The sequence below is a fragment of the Triturus cristatus genome, chromosome 4_1 (assembly GCF_964204655.1).
Source record: "Triturus cristatus chromosome 4_1, aTriCri1.1, whole genome shotgun sequence".
Taxonomy (NCBI): Eukaryota; Metazoa; Chordata; class Amphibia; order Caudata; family Salamandridae; genus Triturus; species Triturus cristatus.
The window spans coordinates 814,878,403-814,898,426 of NC_140585.1; positions in this window are offsets into that span (position 1 = coordinate 814,878,403).

The window sequence follows — 20,024 nt, forward strand, 5'->3', positions numbered from 1 at the left end:
TTCCGATCTTCTACTTTGCACACAGCCAGCTCTGGCTGGCGTTCCCGTTTGGCCGCTTCCGCACATCTCCTGGTCAACTCAGCTTTCTTCACCAAGGATACGACCGTCTTCAATGGTGCGTCGCCGTTGGCCCACAGTTTCTCTTGGATGGATGTGTTTACCGTGTGCATGATGATCTGGTCTCTGATCAGTTCTTCTTGCAAGGTCCCGAATTTGCACGTCAACGCCAGTTTTTGTAGGGCCGCCACATACTCATCGACCGTCTCCCCTTTGTTTTGTGCTCTATGGTAGAAATTGTACCGGTCAATTGCTGTGCATACTGCCGGACGGTAATGGGCATCCAGGTCTTCTATAGCATGTTGGAACACATTGTCGTCCGCTGCTTGTCTCACCTCCTTCACTAGGTCTTCATACACCCTTTGTCCCGCCGGGCCCAAATGGTGGAGTAGGATCTTCTTCTTCCTCGAGCTCGTGAATGCTGTCTCGCCCTCCTCCTCCAATGCCGATAGATAGTTCAGGAAATACCTTTTCCAATCCTCCCATGGCATCTCTGGTTCTCCGACCTTCGTAAGGAAGGGCTCTGGATTCGTCAGTGAAAACGTTTGCTAGCTCATTTTCCCGCTGGAACTTTGGCGTCGCCGACTTGTGGCAGGATTTCCGGGTGAACTGGCCTCTTGGGCGTTTCTATTCGCCGCTGCGTCTTCCTGGCCGGACTCTCCACTGTCCGTGTGGTCAGCACTGGTGTCTGCCAGCTTGTGGGGTCTTCCCCCCCCTTTGGGGCACGATTAGCGCTGTACTGGCGCATGTGGAGCGGTCTGTCTGTGCGCACCCGCTTACCAGGCTCGGATCCGGATGATGCGACCCGTAGGCGCTTCCTCCTCAGCCCCGAGCGCTCTCCGCTGCTCTGCCACGCCCCCAATTGCGTCCTCCGAGTTGCCCAGCCTGTGCACTGCCACCACGTGGGTTCTGGATGCGTGTGAGCTCCTCTGCTACCACCTCGTCGCCATTATAATGTGGTTGGTTAGTACCCCAAGGCAACACACGAGGACACATAGGCTTCTGGACTGCAACACCTTTTATTAGCGATAATGCACTGGGAGCGCGGGAGCGGAGCTCCGTACTGATTGAATTCGGCGCGCTCAATCCGATCTGCCGAACATGGCCGCTACGGGATATCCGCTGACGTCACACGCAGTGTGCGTCGCGGACTAGACCGCTACACCACAAACTTGTCTTACCGTTACCTGTGGTGGGCGGCCGGCCTGCCGGTAGGAACTCGACGAAGCACACACAGCCTGCAGTGCGCTGTCTTTCTAATAACTGATTAGACAGTACACAGCAGACAGACAATACTACTGGCCACCGATCGATTCACTCAACACGCCACAGTCGTCGGGTGGGGCCAACTTGGTGATGACTTGTCACTCGTCGTGGTGGCAGGTGGTGTCGTCGTGCTGCGCACTGCGGAGGTTATGCTGGGGCGTGGCAAACTGGCAATGTGAAAAAAATCTTTGCGCATTGCCGCCCGCAGCCCGGCAGCTGCACAGCCCCTACCCCATGCTAACCAAAAAACCAGCCAAAATCCCGGACCGCCCAGCCACCCACAGGCAAGTTAGTGGCATTGGCAACGTTGAAGCACTAAGGCAGAGCCGCGGGCTGCCATTATGATATTTAAATTTATTTAGATATTTTCATGAAATGAATAATGCAGGAATCACCCTCTGGGGCTCATGGCAGGCTAAGTGTCTACTTCCCACCAGTGGCACAGCAAGTCAGCAACACTGTTTACTTTGAACCGCCGCCGGCCGGCAGATTACTGGCTCGTTCTATCGAATTGGGATACCATTGGTTCTATTTGTGGAAATACTTAAGGTATTATTTGCTGCGTATTCTGACATTTTTCTTTCTGTGTACATATAATTCAGTGGAGATGATAGCTATACCTTCTCTTGTCACTGCGCAGGTTCCGTTTTTGAATCTCTTTTTCATGGAATTTTGAACAAGCCCGGTGCTGACTAGTGACTCACTTGAGTCGGGAGATCAAAACATGCTGGCCTGCGGCTGCCCCTCCACAAACGTAAATTGAAAAATATGATGTACGTCACTGCGTGCGCAGCAGATGCGTGTAGACTGTAGACCCGGCCCTGTCAACTAAATGCCGGTGCTATGTCCCGGCAAGCACCGGCACAAATTAAGCCCTGGATGGAAGCCAGATCTGCTGTGAGCGGTCTTCCAGAAAAGATTCAATCCAGCGCCAAACCGAGCCAGATATCCCAATCTCTGAAAGGCGATCAAGAAGCAAAGAATGTGGCACAGTGTCGAATGCCGCCGAAAGATCAAGCATAACCAATGCCGCTCTCCCGCCGGCATCCAAACACTCGCGAATTGACTCTGTCACCTCCAGCAGTGCAGACTCGGTACTAAACGAGGTACGAAATCCCAATTGGGCCGGATGCAACAGACCTGAAGCTTCAACAAAATTAGTCAGTTGCTTGGTGACGACCTTCTCACAGACTTTGGACAGGCTAGGCAGCAGTGATATGGGGCGGTAGTTTCCCGGTATCATTGGGTCAAGAGACTGCTCCTTGAGGAGAGGGAGAATTTGTGCCTGCTTCCAGGAAGCTGGAACACAATCTTCCTGCAAGGACATATTAACGATTTTTTTAACTTCTGGATTGATAGTATCCGCAGCCACGGCCAAAAGTCTAGCAGCACAAGGATCAGTCGGAGAACCCGACTTCAAGGACTTAAGATTTTTGAGAGAGCAGGCCAGCTCAATAGGTTCAAAAGCCGACAAAGTATTAGTAAAAGTGGCAGCCGGCAAGCCGGACAGAGAGACCGTGGATGCCATAGTGCAAGAGGTAAAGCTGGCTTGTATAGTGCAAATCTTGTCAAAAAAAAACTTTGCAAGAGTATTACACCAAGTCTCCGAGACTGGTGCAGCTTGAGATTGAACACTAGGGGACATAAAACTTTGCACAATAGAGAATATTTCTTTAGAATTATTATTGGCCTGATCAATACATAGGGAATGATAGCAGCATTTTGCGGCTGCTATGGCGGTGTAGTAGCTTTTTTGTTTAACTCTAAGTGTGTTTTTTGCTGGAGGGCAGTAGCCGCTAGAGCGCCAAGCCCTTTTCAGTATTTTACATTCATGTTTTAAGGCTTTCAGCTCTGAAGAAAACCATGGCTTGGAGGGAGAGTGCAAATACCACAAACGATTATTTCTACTTTGAGGATGTCACCATGCTTTATATTATATTTCCCATCACATCTCTGTGACTTCCTAGATTTCAGTTTTAGTAATGTTTGCATTCATGCCACCTTACTCTCGGACAAAACAATTCTGCCCTGAATGACCTGACATTCAGGAGATTAACATGCATTGTTTGCAGCGAATTAGACCTTCCAGCTCGGCAGCAGCGTCCATCTTTAACCATAGGTGGTAGGGTGCAGGCTTCATTGTCTGCTGTGCTCCCCTAGCCTCAAGAGTGCACATTGAGCTTTGTGAAACACCATGACGTACACAAGTCTCTAGTGTACATGCCACAGCTGGTCTCTTTTGTTCTTACGCGTACATAGTGGCGTTTTCCCATGTATCTATAAGGTATAAGGTATAACATGCTCCTAGAAAATGCTTTGATAATCTGGCTCCACAGCTTCCGGCGGGAGGCAGCTACCTCATGTAAAATGCGCCTTGATGTTTAAGTGCACATCTTGTACCTCAGCCTCTGTAGATGCAGTGCTTGGGCCTCGTGTATTCAGTGTTTCTTCATGTCATCTTACACCGCAGCAGTGTGATTTCTATGGTTTTATGTGCAAGGTATGTTACCTCGCGTTAACTAAAATACAAGACTCTACGCTGACGTCAGAGAGAGCAAAATTACTACTTTGCACCGTAGCTGCCGCGCCGCCATCTGTGACGTTTTCAACCATTCCCGTCCTTTCAGGCGACCGCTGCTTTCATGCTGGCTTCTCGAAGTCCTTATTAATAACGACAAACTCTAAACCACAGTTTGAAAAGAAGTAGATTTGTTTTTCCTTTCCCCACAGAACAGGAGTGCCGGCAGTGACTGTCTCTCCGCGCGCCCCACCCACGGCTGTAACTCATTTTAACTCCCCCACCCACCTTGACGTTAGCAAATCTTTCTTTTGTAAATGTCGGGCCTGTGTATATGTTCTTCGGGTTGTTTTTTTAACTATTGTAATCCGACGTCTCTCTCTCCTCCCACCTCCCCAGCATCCCCTGTGGTTCTTCCTCCGCTGGTTTATTAATAGACTTTCTGCCCATGTTCCCTTAGCAACACATGAGACGGTGCCGGGGGACTGCGCTCGGTTGGCAGGGCAAGGCACGCAGCGGTACTCCGTGGGCCCTGGGTGGCCCCAATGTGCTGGGCCGCACCAAGCACGGCGCGTGGGGAGGGCAGGTAGTCCCAAAGCAAACTGCCAGTGATCCTGCGGCCGGCTGGCATGGTTACGGCTTAGAAGAAGCCAGCTGTTATCAGAGAGGGGGTGCTTTGTGGGCGCAGAGCCTGTGACTGGTGGGAGTATGGCGCTACTGATGCTTCATTTTCTCTGGATAATTATTAACTGTCTATACCAACAGAATAATAACTTGTTTTGTTATGTAGCGCTTTATGTCACATTTCTGCTATTCCTATGAACTCCGAAGGTGCTACTATCCCCCAATTTAATGGCACTCAATTTACTGACTGTGGGTAAGCTCGCTTTCAGGCAGCATATCACAATCAACTGTCAGTGGTGAGCGGTTAACCCGCTGAGCCATCTCGCCAGGAACAGCCTCACAGTGGGATTTGAAAGTCCATGGACATGTGAGCAGGGCAGTGTGCGGCCGCACTGGGCGCTGACCTGGGGAGGGGGGCGTTGACCTGAGGAGGGGGGCGTTGACCTGGGGGCGGGGCGGTTGCTGTGTGTAGCAATAACTTGTGATTGAGAACACATGTGGCAGAGTTCCTTGTGTATCTAGTTTTCAGGCGGCATTGAAAATGTCAAGATAGCTCTTGTGATCAATGTTCCTGCCAGGGAGATCAGAGTTATGTCTAGAGGACGTTTCACTTGCCATAAAGTAGCACAGCGGGTTAATATGCCTGCAGCAAATAACTCCTGCCATGCAGATCACTGATCTGTATTTTATGTGGCTAGCTGAGTAGATTACTGCTTTTGTCACAGAGATCCTTTTGTCCCCGCAGTTTATAAGATACAACCCTAATGTAGAATAGTGACTGTTAGGAAATGACAGCAAAGAGCTCCATGCAAACTGCATAAAATAGCTTAGGACGTTATGCCCCCCCCCAGTCTTTAATTGTCTATTCCTTATGTTACTGAAAAGCGTTTGTTTGGGTAGATATCCTTTCTCATTAGTAAAGTCAGCCTTCTCCAGCGGTTTAAAGCAAATTACATGTATGTGAGAGAGGGCCTATGGAGAGATTAGGGGCCCTCTTGTCCTGGTAGTCATGAGGGAATCCGAGGAGGAGATCATTGGGGTGGGGTAGGGGGAATGGCTTTCTGAGGGTGCCAAAAAAGATTGTCGCACTGGCCACCAACAGCGCTGAAGCCGGCCCTGCATGTGAGCATTACTTGCGGAGTGAGAGAACATTCCAAGGTAGGTACTTTACAGAAGTTTTCGAAGTTTAATAAGGGCCTGTTCCACCGCTGGCCAAACCTTAATTGGAGTTCCTAACGTCTTATGCTGTGTTGCAGTGACTCCTCCAAGATTTCATGCCTCCTGAAGGGCTTGATTTATAATTGCAGTTTGAGAGATGGACCTGGCTTGCAAGAGAAGCTTCTGCGTCTCGCCCACATGTGCCAGCTAACAGTGCTGGAAGCCTAGAGGAAACAAGGCACTGGGGTCTGGACTTAATTCAGAGGGTGAGCACTGCTGGATGTACCCGGAGAGTTTGTCCATGTTTGTAGCGGTCCTTCCTAAAGGCCTTGCCCCAAGATTAGCTCTAAATACACTCTGTCTGCTCTGCCTTTTCTGTGACACTGATGGATTTACTGACCGACATACACATCCACCCACTGGTGTATGTAGTATATATGTATGTGCTTTGTCAGTGGTGGTATGTGTATCTGTATCTGTGCTGTCTCTGTGTATGTACCTGTGCCTGTTTGTATAAGGGTGAATATATGTGTTGTCTATGTATGCATGTTTGCCTGTATGTGCTTGTCTGAGCATGTCTGTCTCTATGCATATCGGTCTGCATGTGCATGTTATGCTACGTTAAGTGCATTTGCATGGCACATTCCATCATATGTACGGTCTCTATGACCTTTGGAATCTGGGTGCCCATTATGATTCTGGAGTTACCATTGACAAAAACAATCATTGACAAAGTCAGTAGGTCTCTCCTATGCAAGTGCTATTGGCTTTGCCAATAAGTTTTTGCCATGTTGTACACCAGCATGGCTTCTGTTCAGCATGACTAAAAGTTAGTGGTGTAACGGAGAGTGGCGTGCAGTGGGGTGTTATAAAGTGGAGTGTTATTGAGTGGCACAGAGATTCGTGGCATAGAGTTGAGTGGTGTGGAGTGAAGTGAAGTGAAGTGTCATAGAGTGGCATGGAGTGGTGTAGAGTGTTGTGGAGTGTCATGGAGAGAGAGAGTAGAATGTCATAGAGTGGAGTAGAGATGAGTGGCATAGAGTGTAGTAGCATGTCAGAGTATTGTACAGTGGAATGGCATAGAGGGTTGTGGAGTGGTGTAGAACAGAGTGGAGTGGTGTAAAGGGTATTGCATAGAGTTGAGTGGAGTAGAGTGAAGTGGTGTAGGAGAGTGGGATGGCATAGCTTGGAGTAGAATGATGTAGTCGCTTGGCATAGAGTTGAGTGGCATAGAGTTGAAAAGTGGAGTGCAGCAGAGTGGAGCAGTGTGTCATGGAAGAGAGTGGAGTAAATTGGGATGGATGGATTTGCGTAGAGTGTCATAGAGTGAAGTAATGTTGTAGCGGCATAGATTGGAACAGACTGTTGTGGAGTGGAGTGGCTTAGATTGTAGTAGAGTTTAATGGAGCAGAGCATCATAGAGTGTAGTATCGAAGAGTGGAGTAGAGTGGCCTAGAGTGAAGTGGCATAAAGTACAGTGATGCAGAGTAGATTGTGGTAGAGTGCATTGGTTTTGAGTAAAGTGGTGTAAACTGCATTGGTGGAGAGTGCAGGTACGTAGAGTAGAGTGCAGTGGTAGAGGGGTGCAGAGTAGATTGCCGTGGCTTAGAGTGGAGTAGAGTGGTGTAGAGCACAGCGGTGCAGAGTGTATTGGCGTAGAGTAGCTTGTTTAAGAGTAGAGAGAAGTGGGGTGGAGTGGTGAAGGGTAGAGTAGAGTAATGCAGGGTAGAGTGCAGAGATGTAGAGTAGCATAGAGTAGAGTGGTGTAGAGTGCAGTGATGCAGAATAGATTAGAGTGGTGTAAAGTGGAGTGATGTAGAGTATAGTGGCATAGAGTGCATTTACGTAGAGTGCAATAGAGTGGCATACGGTTGAGTGGTGCAGAGCAGAGTGCAGTGGCATAAAGTGCAGTGGTGCACAGTAAATTAGCACTGAGTTCCATTTTGTAGAGTGCAGTGTCGCAGAGTGCAGTGGTGCAGGGTTGAGTAGCGTGCAGTGGCATTGCATGCACTGACAGTGAGTGTTGCAGAGTAGAGTATAATGGCATAGAGTGCCGCTCTGCAGTGTAATTGGCATAGAGTGCAGTGGTGTAGAATGCATTGGTTATGAGTAAAGTGGTGGAGAGTGCATTGGCATAGAGTGCAGTGGCGTAGAGTGGTACACAGTAGAGTAGCATATAGTTCAGTGGCATAGAGTGGCATAGAGGGCAGTGCGTAGAGTCGATTTTTTAAAAGTAGAGTGAAGTGGCATATAGTGGAGTGGTGAAGGGTAGAGTGCACTTGCATATTGTAATGGCATGGAGTGCATTGGCATAGAGTGCAGTGGCACAGTGCACTGTTGCAGAAGTAGAGTGCCATAGAGTGGAGTGGCGTCGAGTGAAGTTGTGCAGTGCAGAGTGGAGTGGCCTAGACTGGAGTGGTTTAGAGTGCAGCTTCAAAGAGTTCAGAGGTGCATAGTAGAGAAGGGTAGAGTGCCTAATCATAGAGTTGAGTGGTGCAGAGTAGAGTAGAGAGGCATAGCATACAGTGTCATAGGGTGCACAGTAGATCAGAGTGGCATAGAGAGGATTTGCATAGATTTTAGTGGCATAGAGTGTAGTGATGTAGAGTGCTTTGGCGTAGAGTGTAGTAGAGTGGCATAGAGTAAACTAATGCATGTAGAGTAGTGTAATGTGGCAGAGAGTGCAGTGTTGCTGAGTAGAGTGGGGTAAATTGCATTGATGTAGAGCACAGTGGCAAAGAGTGTTGCAGAGTAAAGTATAGTGGCGTACAGTGCAGTGGTACAGAATAGACTGGCATAGAGTGCAGTGACCTAGAGTAGAGTGTCGTAGAGTACAGTGGCATAGATGGCGTCTGTTTTGAGCAAAGTGGCATAGAGTGCAGTAGCGTAGAGTGCAGCGGCATAGAAAAGAGTGGTGTGGATTGGCATGAGGCAGATTGGAGTGGTGGAGAGCCGAGTGGCATAGAGTGGAATGGGCAGAGTGGACTAGAGTGGCGTAGAGTGTAGTGGCATAGTGTAGTTTTGTAGAGTGTAGTGTCATAGAGTGCAGTGGTGCAGAGTAGATTAGAGTGGTTTAAAGTGGATTGTCATAGAGTGCAATGGCATAGAGTGAAGTGATGCAGAGTGTAGACGCATAGTGGGCATTGGTGTAGAGTACAGTAGAGCACTGTAGAGTAGAGTGCTGGGGCATAGAGTGCATCAGTGCAGAGTAGAATGCAGTGGCATAGAGTGCAGTGTGTGAGAGCAGACTGACGTAGTGTGTAGTGGCATGGAGTGCAGTAGTATAGAGAGCAGTGTCGTAGAGTACAATGGCGTAGAGTCCAGTTGGATTACAGTGCAGTGGTGTAGAATGTTGCAGAGTAGAATATAGCTTAGTGGCATAGTAAGGAGTGGTGCAGAGTAGAGTGCAGTGGTGCAGGGTAGCATGCAATGGCATAGAGTGCAGTGGTGTTGAGTGCAGTGTTACAGAGCAGACTGGTGTAGAGTGCAGTGGTATGGAATGCAGTAGCATAAAGAGCAGTGGTGTAGAGTACAGTAGAGTAAGCAGTAGAGTATAGTGACATAGAGTGCAGTGGTGCAGAGTAGGTGGGCGTAGATTGCAGTTGTTAGAATAGAGTGGTGCAAAGTAGAGTGTTGCAGAATAAAGTGCCATGGCATGTGTATATATATATATATATATATATATATATTGCAAAAGCGCCGTTATCCTTCCGTACTTCGTACCTGGACAAACTTGGCAACCACGAACACTCTTCAGCTTCACCACAGTTCTTTTATTGGGAGCAATTTACCAAACGACCGACTCAACGCGTTTCGGGATGAAAATCCCTTGCTCACGAGTGAAGTGTCCTGAGCACAGGCAGTATTTTAAACAACAAACATCACGTGGTTTACAGATTCATTGAAAGAGAGAAAATACTAGGTGGTGGTTTACGGTATCACTCTGTTTTTCAACAAAAACTTTAAATTTACCCAATAATACCACAAAAAAAAATTGTGCTGCTTTGACATACACATAATTCATCGCAATTGGCACATTTACAATGAATAAATGAATTGACAGTCTGCCTAATGGCAAGTTTGATTGATACATGCACCCGAACTGCCTCAGTGGGCGTGATACAAATTTTTACAGTTGGCTGTCACAAAACGCATCGAAAGTCACTAATGTGACAATAATACAAACAATACTGTTTATGTACTAATTCGCTTCATGCCCAAGTGGGCCAATATCTGAAAAATTAACCAATGGTGTAAAAAAATATACAGACTAATGACAGATTTTGAATTCATTAAGAAGTACAGTGGGCCAAAGAGAAAAGAATATACATTAAGCATAATATCCAAAAAACCTTTAGTCTAAAGCTACAATGGACATATAATAATACAACAAAATGCCATACTGGCAATTTTTGCTTAATAAAGGATATTCTCTTAGAAAAAATACTTTGATTTTTGCGTTTCTTTCAAATTTTAGCCATACTCCTTTTTATTCTGTAAACAAAAAAGAGAAAATAGAGATTTCAATTACAACATAATTAACCACACCAAAAAATACCAAAAAATACTACCTGACTCAAACCACTAAAACCTAATGATAAACTTTAATTACTTTAAAATATGAATTCGAAGCAGCTGGTCCTATGTGAGACTCAATGAACTCTCTGAAATGCTGGAAAAAGTTGTGCGTATAAAACTACCCTAAGTGTACAGCTAATTCCTCGTCACAATTGTGTCCAGTAGGCACCAGAGTACCATATTGGATAATAAGTTTGGATTCAAGACGTCTTAACTCTTGGACTCTATTTCCTCCTCTTTCATTTGCTTTCACTGAATCCAGAACACAAAAACTTAAAAGATTACTGTTCTGATTGTGGTGACTTACAAAATGGCGTGCCATTGGATATTGTTTGTCGCCATGCTTGATGGCGCGTAGATGTTCTAGGATTCTAATTTTCGCTTTGTGAATTGTACTTCCAATGTACATTTTTTGGCAGGGACAGGACAGAGCATAGACTGCAAAATCAGTGTTACATGTTGTATGTTTAAGAATTTTATAAGGTTTTTCAAGAGGTGACAACACACATTCTTTACAGTTTTTACTGTATTTACAAGCTTTACATTTTCTACATGTGTAGAAACCTTGTATTCCTAAAGTGTTTGCTCGTGTAGATTCAATTGCTTTGCACAGTGTATTTTTTAATGAAGCAGCTTTCCTAAAAGTGATTTGTGGGAAAGTCTCAATGTTGCTCGATATATCTTTATCAGTATGCAAAACTGGCCAGAATTTATTTAGGCTCTTGCGTAATTCATGGGCTTGGTTATTGAAAGTAGTGATGAACCTGATTTTATCCAGTTCATCACTTTTGTTTGCTTTGTCAGCTAATAGTGACTCTCTTGATCTTTTGGCCACCTCAACTTGAGCTTTCGTTATCACTGATTCAGAGTATCCTCTTTCTCTGAATCTTTGAGTCATCACTGTTTCTTCTTTTTTAAAACTTTCAACTGAACTACAATTGCGCTTTGCTCTTAATAGTTCTCCTAAAGGAATACTATTGAGCAATGGTTTTGGGTGACAACTACGGGCATGGAGAAGGCTATTGCCAGCTGTTTTCTTTCGGAAAAGATTGCTTTTTAGACCGTCACTTTCGATGATGAGGGACAGGTCTAAAAATTCAATGGTAGTATTAGACCACTGGCTAATTCTTGCAGATTGCTCGCTGTCTTTTTGGTGTTATCAGTTGGAGCCATGGTTGTAGGAGTGTTTTTTCTAAGTTGGTCGTATTTTTTTGAGAAAGTTAGGATTTGTCCCTTTTGGTAGTCGACCAGATCTCTTTGGAATTTTCTTTGTTTTTTTATTTTTTTATTTTTATATCGTCTTCGATTTTCTCCAAGTTTCTTTCCATTCTCTCCATTTCCTTTTTAAATTCTTCCTGTTCACACAGGGCTTTGAGTTGCAACAAGCCTTTACACCTGCATTCCGCATGATTTGGGTATTGCAGCTTGTAAACATTTTCTTAAAGAAAGATCCATCTCATATCTCCACCATACTGAAATGTTGGTCGAAATGATGACTTTTTGTCTTAAACAAAACTTCTTTATTTTTGACGGAAAAATCTACAAACAATCTCTCGGTACTTCAATGGGGACCTGTTTTGCTCCTTGCTTTGCAGGTCTTTATTTGGGGTACTGGGAGGAAAAAGTAGTTAACGAACATGAGGCATTCAGAAACAAAGTCATCAAATGGTGGAGATACATAGATGACATTTTTTGCGTATGGAACGGTACTGAATTGGAGGCCAACCGGTTCATTGAGAATCTCAATGTTAATAGTTTTAACCTTCACTTCACAAGCCAGTGGTCTAATACTACCATTGAATTTTTAGACCTGTCCCTCATCATCGAAAGTGACGGTCTAAAAAGCAATCTTTTCCGAAAGAAAACAGCTGGCAATAGCCTTCTCCATGCCCGTAGTTGTCACCCAAAACCATTGCTCAATAGTATTCCTTTAGGAGAACTATTAAGAGCAAAGCGCAATTGTAGTTCAGTTGAAAGTTTTAAAAAAGAAGAAACAGTGATGACTCAAAGATTCAGAGAAAGAGGATACTCTGAATCAGTGATAACGAAAGCTCAAGTTGAGGTGGCCAAAAGATCAAGAGAGTCACTATTAGCTGACAAAGCAAACAAAAGTGATGAACTGGATAAAATCAGGTTCATCACTACTTTCAATAACCAAGCCCATGAATTACGCAAGAGCCTAAATAAATTCTGGCCAGTTTTGCATACTGATAAAGATATATCGAGCAACATTGAGACTTTCCCACAAATCACTTTTAGGAAAGCTGCTTCATTAAAAAATACACTGTGCAAAGCAATTGAATCTACACGAGCAAACACTTTAGGAATACAAGGTTTCTACACATGTAGAAAATGTAAAGCTTGTAAATACAGTAAAAACTGTAAAGAATGTGTGTTGTCACCTCTTGAAAAACCTTATAAAATTCTTAAACATACAACATGTAACACTGATTTTGCAGTCTATGCTCTGTCCTGTCCCTGCCAAAAAATGTACATTGGAAGTACAATTCACAAAGCGAAAATTAGAATCCTAGAACATCTACGCGCCATCAAGCATGGCGACAAACAATATCCAATGGCACGCCATTTTGTAAGTCACCACAATCAGAACAGTAATCTTTTAAGTTTTTGTGTTCTGGATTCAGTGAAAGCAAATGAAAGAGGAGGAAATAGAGTCCAAGAGTTAAGACGTCTTGAATCCAAACTTATTATCCAATATGGTACTCTGGTGCCTACTGGACACAATTGTGACGAGGAATTAGCTGTACACTTAGGGTAGTTTTATACGCACAACTTTTTCCAGCATTTCAGAGAGTTCATTGAGTCTCACATAGGACCAGCTGCTTCGAATTCATGTTTTAAAGTAATTAAAGTTTATCATTAGGTTTTAGTGGTTTGAGTCAGGTAGTATTTTTTGGTATTTTTTGGTGTGGTTAATTATGTTGTAATTGAAATCTCTATTTTCTCTTTTTTGTTTACAGAATAAAAAGGAGTATGGCTAAAATTTGAAAGAAACGCAAAAATCAAAGTATTTTTTCTAAGAGAATATCCTTTATTAAGCAAAAATTGCCAGTATGGCATTTTGTTGTATTATTATATGTCCATTGTAGCTTTAGACTAAAGGTTTTTTGGATATTATGCTTAATGTATATTCTTTTCTCTTTGGCCCACTGTACTTCTTAATGAATTCAAAATCTGTCATTAGTCTGTATATTTTTTTACACCATTGGTTAATTTTTCAGATATTGGCCCACTTGGGCATGAAGCGAATTAGTACATAAACAGTATTGTTTGTATTATTGTCACATTAGTGACTTTCGATGCGTTTTGTGACAGCCAACTGTAAAAATTTGTATCACGCCCACTGAGGCAGTTCGGGTGCATGTATCAATCAAACTTGCCATTAGGCAGACTGTCAATTCATTTATTCATTGTAAATGTGCCAATTGCGATGAATTATGTGTATGTCAAAGCAGCACAATTTTTTTTTTTTTTTTTGTGGTATTATTGGGTACATTTAAAGTTTTTGTTGAAAAACAGAGTGATACCGTAAACCACCACCTAGTATTTTCTCTCTTTCAATGAATCTGTAAACCACGTGATGTTTGTTGTTTAAAATACTGCCTGTGCTCAGGACACTTCACTCGTGAGCAAGGGATTTTCATCCCGAAACGCGTTGAGTCGGTCGTTTGGTAAATTGCTCCCAATAAAAGAACTGTGGTGAAGCTGAAGAGTGTTCGTGGTTGCCAAGTTTGTCCAGGTACGAAGTACGGAAGGATAACGGCGTTTTTGCAATTTTAGAGGATTGCCACCTCGCCACGAACCGCCATCGAAAGTGAGTGAGGGGGGAGGCTAACAACAGCAGATGCTGTTTCTTGCGGTTTAAATATATATATATATATATATATATATATTACCTACTGGCGGTCGCCAGTAGGTAGTTATAGTTAGGACCACGTTTCCATAGGAAATCCGCAACATTCTATTTTGAATAACTTTGGCGCCGGTCGACGAATCCTCGCGAATTTTTCAAAATAGGTGGGGCGCTACGCTCCGCTTCTACCCTGAAAGTCTCGGGGGGATTCGTGAAGCGGGGGCTGAGATAAAAGGGGGGTCCCAAAACGCATTTTTCCCATGCATTTTTCCATAGGACCTTTAGACACAGCTACAGCCCGAACGGCTGAACAGAATTACTTGAAATTTGGCAGAGAGGTAGTCGTCAGGTCAAGGAAGTGCCTTTTGTAGGTTTGGTGTAAATCTGTTCAGTAGATTCTGAGAAAATAGCCTTTAAATCAATATATATATCTGAGCCAGCGTACGGTGCGCTTACGGTGCGCTTACCGTACGCGTACGGTGGCGTGCGCGAGCGCGATTTTGATTGGCTCTTAGCTGTTAGTAAACATTCGAATCGGTCGAAACCAGGAAGCGGCGGCCGCCATTTTCTCTCTCGCTCCCTGAGTTGGGCAGCAAAAACGAACCCCAAAAATGTGTAAAGAGGCAGTTTCATGAGATCCTAACCACCCAGCATTGATACAGGGGTCCCCAAACCACCCCCAAGCCCACAAAAAATATTTTTTTTTTTTTCGGAAAATCGCCGATTACGCTTACCGTACGCGTACGGTAAAAATTTATAAAAAAAAAAAATTATCCACATTCTCCCCACCCCGTGTGCAAATGGTGCCCGAAGGGCACCATTTGTGCATGGCATATTACAGGTATGAATTTAACAAAGAATACATTTCACAAAGATGCGCATAATATGTCCCCCATGTGCGCACGGTGCGTGAAGCGCATCGTGCGTACATGGCCCATCCCGCTTAATGTGGGCACGCGGTGCGAGCAGCGCACCGCGTGACCACCGTGCGTGCACGGCACTAACTGCGTAAAGTGGGCGCGCGGTGCGCGAAGCGCACCGCGTGCTCACTGTGCGCGCACGGTGCGCGAAGCGCACCGTGCGCGCACGGAATGAACTGCGTTAACTGGGCGCGCACGCCACGAATGGCGTAAAGTAACTTAGCATTTAAAAAACCGTACAAATTCACTGAAAAAACCATAGGTTTCACACACGTTATAGTTAGGAATTAGCATTAAAAAAACCTTGCAAATTCACTGAAAAAACCATAGGTTTCACACATGTTATAGTTAGCTGTACATTTCACTCGTAAAAAACCAATGAAATTCCCGCGTTATAGTTAGTGCAGGCAACTATAACTCACGCGACCGCAATCTTCTGCTGATGACATATGTGTCTTTATGAAAAAAAAATATTTGTAATATATGTATAGCTAAAATTTAATGGAAGAAGACATGGGCAAATAAGTGTCGAAATACAGTATTAGCATCAGCAGAGGATTGCGGTCGCGTGAGTTATAGTTGCCTGCACTAACTATAACGCGGGAATTTCATTGGTTTTTTACGAGTGAAATGTACAGCTAACTATAACATGTGGGAAACCTATGGTTTTTTCAGTGAATATATATATATATATATATATATATATATATATATATATATATATATATATATATATATATATATCTGTAATTATTCAAATTTGTTATGTATTTCTTTTATGTCTATACATTTAAAAAAGTGCACTTACCCTATTTAACTGGTGCAAATGGAGACTATGGTCATGTGACCAAGACCACGGACGTGGTCGAAACGCGTCGTCCTCTTCTGCCCTGTGAAGAATAAAGCTGCTTTTGATGATCGAGTGGGCTCGCGTGGATTCTTTTCCGCTTTTGAATCAACCTCTGTGAAATAAATAGGCGGCGGCGACCGCCAGCGAAGCCCCGACTCGCTAGGAAGGGTGCTCTTCCTCCGTCCACCCTCCGATTGGTTCCTGACTGATACGAGCACCCGCCGGCTGATTGTCAGGTTTATGGCGAAAAATAACATCTACTACGATAAACGAAACTGATCGACTACCTAGGAGCCTGAGTAAGGCAGCGGCGCACTGTGGTGAACAGTGCGAGCACTTCCTGAAAACCCGCCTTGTACGTCGCTACAACCTGGGAGAGGAGGCAAGGCGCTGCGCGCTCCCGTGTGCGGCCCCCTTCCGTGTACCTCGTTCCCTTGGCAACCGGGAACAGAAAACTACGAGCGCACAGGCGCGTTCGTCCTTCTGTTCTCCGTAACCAGTACGAATCACGCCTGAACCTACACAGACCAGAGTTTACGTGAGCCATCGGGCTCAACACGTACGATCATCACGAATAGCAGAGTGCAAACAAGGCACTTTTCTTGTTAATTTTCAGCAGAATCATGGCAGACGAGTTTATGAAGGGGCGTGAGGAGTCCGCCAAGGCGATTTTCAGCAAAGCTCAGTCCAGTACACAAACAGCTAATGCCAAAACGGACACTATTCAAACCAACCTGAAACAAAAAATTAATATTTTGGAGCGTCTAAGACGGAAAGAGATCAGTAGATGGTGGGAAGCAACTGCCTTACAGAATTATGTGGATGTCAATCGTATTCCCCGGGGACTGCGGATCTTTATCACCCCCACGCTCTCAATACCCAAACCACAGGTTTTAAAGGACTGGGTTGATAACACAACAGCCTGCTCAAAGAGAATGATAGAGATATTGATCATGAATGCCTGGGATGAACATAAAGACTTGCTCAAACAAATCCAGGATCTGATGGAGGATTTCAAGAAAGAAAGTAATCAACAGGAAGTTGATGAAATGATCAAAACAGTCGATGAGCGCATGAAAAACTTCGAGAAGGACGTGACAGCAAGAAAACAACGAAAGTTCGCACGAGATGAAAGAGACTACACGTCCGGACGAATATTAACCTTCGCGAAGAAATTTGATAAAATAAGAACAAACTTTGCAAAAGATCAAACACTGAGTCTCCTCGAGTCAAGCAGGGAAGGATCAACGACTGATCTCAGCTCAGATCTTGAATCCACGAGCAGTATCGCCTCAACGAGTACCGACCAACAGGTTTTTTCCAAGGAGTTACAGATTCTACAGAAAGCAAAGGAACAATCGAACCGTGGGAGACCAAGAAGAAAAAAGCAAGAAAACGCAGACAAAACCACAAGAGAAACATCAGACGCAAGAAACTCAAGGACAACTGGAATGGGAACAAGAGGCCAGAAGACACCAACACTATAATGGAGGACAATACATCAAAAATGACGGTAATTAACTTAACTAAAAAAGTACTTAACAAAGATGAAATCAATGTATTAGAACTAGGCCTATCTTTTTGTCCAGATATGCGTTTTGATTATGCACAGGCACGAGTTGACCTATATAAATTTGAAAGGAAGTTGAAACTATGTAAAATGCATGCTAACAAAAAGACTGAGACAACTGCAAGAGTACCAACTACTGATAATGAGGGCTTATCGATTGGTGATATACCCACATTACATGCCATAACCACCATGGGGGAGATAGAATCTTCTGTGGGCAGTGATAGGATTGTTGACCCCCTTGAATGTTCACAGATATCCCAGATTATCACTACTCTTGATTTAGACACTGCGGAGACCACTAGCACAGCATTTAAAGCCAAATCTAAGTACATTCCAACATTGGCCAAAGATAACATTGATGTTTTTAGTGACCTAGTGGCACAAGATTTACTTGATCTTATCAAAAAGGGAAATCCACAGAATAACAACCTGACACAGAACCAGTGGGGGGTGGTTAACGCTCTACAAAAAGATCAGGAAATAGTGATCAAACCCTCCGACAAGGGAGGGAATGTTGTCATTATGACAAGAACAATGTATACTAAAGAGGCAATGCGCCAGTTGAATAACCCCACATGCTATTGCAAAGTAGACAGAAAATATACCAGTGACCTAAAAAGAACCTATCATGACAAAATTCAAACTTGGCATGATAAAGGCCTACTTTCATGGGACGAGAGAAATTTCCTCACAAATAATACCCCCACAACTCCGACACTTTACCTTCTTCCGAAGGTACATAAAGACATGATCGAACCTCCAGGGAGACCTATCGTCTCATCAAAAAACAGTCTGCTTGAGAACACGAGCACATATGTAGATCACTTCCTTTTTCCCTTTGTCAAAGATCTCTCATCCTATCTTAGAGATACCACCGACTTTCTACTCAAAATCAAGGATGTCAAACTAGGAACAAATCATTGGATGGTTTGTCTAGACGTAGAGGCATTATACACCAGCATCAGACATGACGATGGTGTGAAAGCCTGTAAATTTTTTCTTAAAAAACGCAGAATAGAACTGCTAGAACACACCCTCATGCTTTTGGACATGATTAACATCTGTCTAAAGGAGAACGTTTTCATGTTTGAAAAAGAATTCTACAAACAATTGCAAGGCACTTCTATGGGCACCTGCTTCGCTCCCAGCTATGCCAATCTGATGGTGGGCTGGTGGGAGAAGCAGGTGCTCTGGAACGAACAAACTGAACACTGGACTCTCTGTGTATCAAAATGGCTCAGATACATAGACGACATCTTTTTTGTGTGGGAAGGAACAGAGGCAGAACTCAATCTGTTTATTAACTGTCTCAACCAGAACGATGTCAACCTTAGATTTACCAAACACTACAGCCAAGAATGTGTCGATTTCCTCGATCTGAAACTCAGTAATGACAATGGCAGAATCAGCACTAATCTTTTCAGGAAAAAAACAGCAGGAAACTCAATCCTGCATGCTGCCAGTGCGCATCCACCGAGTTTCAGGTGGGGAATTCCCTATAGTGAGTTTCTTAGAGCTAAGCGCAATTGCAGTACCAACCTAACATATGAAAAAACGAAGCATGAAATGAAAATGAGATTTAAGGAGAGAGGATACCCCAGAAAAGCGATACTACAGGCAGAAAAAAGAGTGGACAGTCAATCAAGGGAAGAAATTCTCAACAAAACCAAGCAGACTGTCATCACTCTGAACACTCCCAAAAAAACAGTGAGATTCATAACGAAATTTTGCAGTCAATCCAATCAGATGCGGAGTATCCTCAAAAATAGATGGGACATCCTTAGACAGGACCCAATTCTGAGAAATGAAATAGGGGCTAGCCCATCCATCACATACATGAGAAGTCCATCTCTCAGAGACATGCTGGTACATAGCCATCTACAAACAAAGGAAACTAGCTGGCTTCAGCAAATGAAAGGTTTCCGGAAATGTGGGAATTGTAAGGCCTGTAGAAACAGCAACAATGTATCAGAAGTCACACTAAAAAGAACGAAAACTCTCTGGAAAATACCAAAACTCATTACATGTAACACTGACTTCGTGGTATATGCAATAGTATGCCCCTGCCAGCTATGGTATATCGGATCAACCACCTTTCCGATTAAAAAACGTATCCTAGAACACTGGCGAGCAATCACGAATTGCGACCAAACTTACAGTACGGCTAGACACTTCTTGAAGGAACATGGGGCGGACTGGACCAAAGCCAAATTTTTTGGATTGGATACAGTCAAACCCAATGCTCGGGGTGGGAACCGCATTGCCTCTCTACGCAAACTCGAATCACGTTTCATCCTCCTGGCAGGCACCAAATTCCCGGATGGCCTGAATCAGGACGAGGAACTTTATTCCCACCTACAATGAGACACCATGTGATACTGAAATAGTTAGACCTTGGTGGGCTACTCATGCCCTGCCCATATCTCTCTCCCCCCTTAAAACCCCCCCCCTCCCTATTAACATGTGCATTTTTTGTTGTTTCTGATTACAATTTATTGAATGTACAGCATTTATGCAATTACATGTGACCAGTGAATGTGAAATATAGCTTTGTCCTAAATTTACGGTTTTGTTGAACTATGGCATTAATTCAAATTGTCTCTTTG